Source organism: Budorcas taxicolor, chromosome 9 (assembly GCF_023091745.1).
Source record: "Budorcas taxicolor isolate Tak-1 chromosome 9, Takin1.1, whole genome shotgun sequence".
NCBI lineage: Eukaryota > Metazoa > Chordata > Mammalia > Artiodactyla > Bovidae > Budorcas > Budorcas taxicolor.
This window is the reverse complement of record NC_068918.1, coordinates 77,068,513-77,071,910: the sequence shown is the minus strand read 5'-3', so window position 1 is coordinate 77,071,910 and position 3,398 is coordinate 77,068,513.

The window sequence follows — 3,398 nt, the reverse complement described above, 5'->3', positions numbered from 1 at the left end:
GAGACAGTAGTGCCATATATCACATGTAAGCTTAAGGTGTGTTATGCTTTGTTGCTCAGTGGTGTCCAATTCTTTGAGACTCCATGGACTGTAGCCCACCAGGGTCCTCTATCCATGGGATTCTCCAGGCAGGAATACTTAAGTGGGTTGCCACGCCCTCCTCCAAAGGATCTTCCCAACCCAGGGATCAGACATAGGTCTCCAACATTACAGGTGGATTCTTTACTGACCAAGTCACCAGGGAAGCCCATGACTCCTGGAGGGGGCAGCCTACCCTTCTCTGGGGATCTTCCTGACTCAGGATCGAACTGGGATTTCCTGCATTGCAGGTGGACATTTTACCAGCTGAGCTACCAAGGAATCCCCACATTTAAGGTGCATGGAACAACAGACTGGTTCCAAATAGGAAAAGGAGTATGCCAAGGCTGTATATTGTCACCCTGCTTATTTAACTTCTATGCAGAGTACATCATGAGAAATGCTGGACTGGAAGAAACACAAGCTGGAATCAAGATTGTCGGGAGAAACATCAATCACCTCAGATATGCAGATGACACCACCCTTATGGCAGAAAGCGAAGAGGAACTGAAAACACTCTTGATGAAAGTGAAAGAGGAGAGTGAAAAAGTTGGCTTAAAGCTCAACATTCAGAAAACGAAGATCATGGCATCTGGTCCCATCACTTCATGGGAAATAGATGGGGAAACAGTGGAAACAGTGTCAGACTTTATATTTTTGGGCTCCAAAATCACTGCAGATGGTGACTGCAGCCATGAAATTAAAAGACACTTACTCCTTGGAAGAAAAGTTATGACCAACCTAGATAGCATATTCAAAAGCAGATAGATTACTTTGCCAACAAAGTCCGTCTAGTCAAGGGTATGGTTTTTCCAGTGGTCATGTATGGATGTGAGAGTTGGACTGTGAAGAAGGCTGAGCACCGAAGAATTGATGCTTTTGAACTGTGGTGTTGGAGAAGACTCTTGAGAGTCCCTTGGACTACAAGGAGATCCAACCAGTGCATTCTGAAGGAGATCAGCCCTGGGATTTCTTTGGAGGGAATGATGCTGAAGCTGAAACTCCAGTACTTTGGCCACCTCATGTGAAGAGTTGACTCATTGGAAAAGACTCTGATGCTGGGAGGGATTGGGGGCAGGAGGAGAAGGGGACGACAGAGGATGAGATGGCTGGATGGCATCACTGACTCAATGGACATGAGTCTGAGTGAACTCTGGGAGTTGGTGATGGACAGGGAGGCCTGGCGTGCTGGGACTCATGGGGTCGCAAAGAGTCGGACACGACTGAGCGACTGAACTGAACTGAACTGAAGGTGTATGAGGTGCTAATTTATACATGCATATTTTGCAAAGTGACTATCACAATAAGGTTAGTTAACATCTCTATATCTCATATAATTATCATTTTTTTACGTGTGATAACACTCAAAATCTACTCTCTTAACAACCTTCAAGAATAATACAGTATTGTTTATTATAGTTACCATGGTATAGATTAGATTCCCAGAACTTACTCACCTTATAGCCAGGAGTTTGTACCCTTTGACCATCATCTCCCTAGCTTCCCCATCCCCCATCCCCTGGCAACCGCCATTCTACTCTGTTTCTAAGAGTTTAACTTTTTACACATAAGTGAGAACATGCCATATTTGTCTTTCTCTGAATTATCTCTTAGCATAATGCCCTCAAAATCCATCTATGTTGTTGCAAATGGCAGAATTCCTTTCTTTTTTTATAACATTCCAGTGTGTGTGTATGTGTGGCATTCTCTCTTTCCATCTGTGCACTGATGGACACACGCTATTTCTATGTCATAACTATTGGGCACAATGCTGCACTGACATGGACATGCAAATGTCTCTTTGACATGGTGGTTTCATCTTCTGAGGGTTTCTTGTTTCTCTTCATTAGCCTCTATCACGTCTAGACCTCTAGCACTGTTTGCATCCCTGAGAAAGATGTCAACACTATCCTTCTCCAGAATTCTCTGAGAGCTGAGGGAGCAGAATCCACAAAAGGGTGCCCAGTGCATGCGTGCATGTTCAGTCATGTTTGACTCTTTGCAAGCCCATGGACTGTAGCCGCCAGACTCTCTGTCCATGGAATTCTCCAGGCAAGAATACTGAAGTGGGTAGTCATTTCCTTCTCCAGGGGATCTTCCCAGCCCAGGGACTGAACCTGTATCTCCTGCTCGGCAGGGGATTCTTTACCACTGCACCATCTGGAAGACCAATTTCGAAACCCCAGAGTTGTAATGAATTTTATCTTCAGAGTTTAGAACATTATTGCTAAGCATCTCCCCAGGGCCATCCCTATGCCCCTATGGAGTTGGCAAAAGCTTGCCTACATGGTCTGAGGGCACTGCCAAGTGTCCTAACCGTCCATAATCCTTAAGCCTTTCTGCAGAGACTCTCATGCGAGATACCTTCTCCTGGAGGGCTATATGAGGTAATGATCTGAATTCATTCATCCAGCTCCTTCTGACAAATAGTGCCCTGAGGTATGTGACACAGAACCAAGAAGGGAAGGTCTGGGAAGATGTGGAACACAGCCCATCCTACGAGAAGAAAATCCTATAATCATGAAAGGAAAGGGTGACCTCCCCAATTAAAAATCTCCTATTTCTCAAAGACCCCCTGGAGAAGGAAATGGCAGCCCACTCCAGTATTCTTGCCTGGAAAGTCCCACAGACAGAGATCCTGGCAAGCTACAGTCCATGGGGTTGCAAAAGAGTCAGATACGACTTAGCAACTAAACAACAACATTTCTCAGCAGCGTCTCTTCCTCCCATATTATTGGTCTTGCTCACAGGCTCACTCAGCACAGCCTTTCCAGGATTGAAAGGTAGTGGTTGGCTGCCTCATATAATGTAATTCTTTCCAATGAAGATAGATTTGAGTTGAAATTTTATAATGCTGCTATAATATTTCTCTTTCATTCTTCTTCTTTCCACTTGCAGTGACATTTGAGCCATTTTGTCTCAGCATAATGTATGGTCTCGCCATCCATAATGCCAAGGGCAGCTATGAATGAAACGAGCATTAAGCAAATTCGTTTTCAAAGCTATTAAGGCCATTAAGCATATTAGCAGGCCCATTACTTCATTTTCCTACAGATATTTTATTCATAGTGCCCACTATGGTCTCCAGTCATAAAGAAAATGCAAAGCCTTGCCAGGCAGAAGCCAATATAGATGTGGATAGGAGGTGAAGTTCACATGGGCCAAACTGAATCATTAATGGAAAATAAAATTGTGCAGGTCTCAGCTTGCTTGACGGCATGGGTAAGCATGAGGTACTGTACAGGGAAGGAAGACACTAATCTGGGCCCCCTTTGTCATTGTTCAGTCGCACAAGAGTGTCTGACTCTTTGCGATCCCAT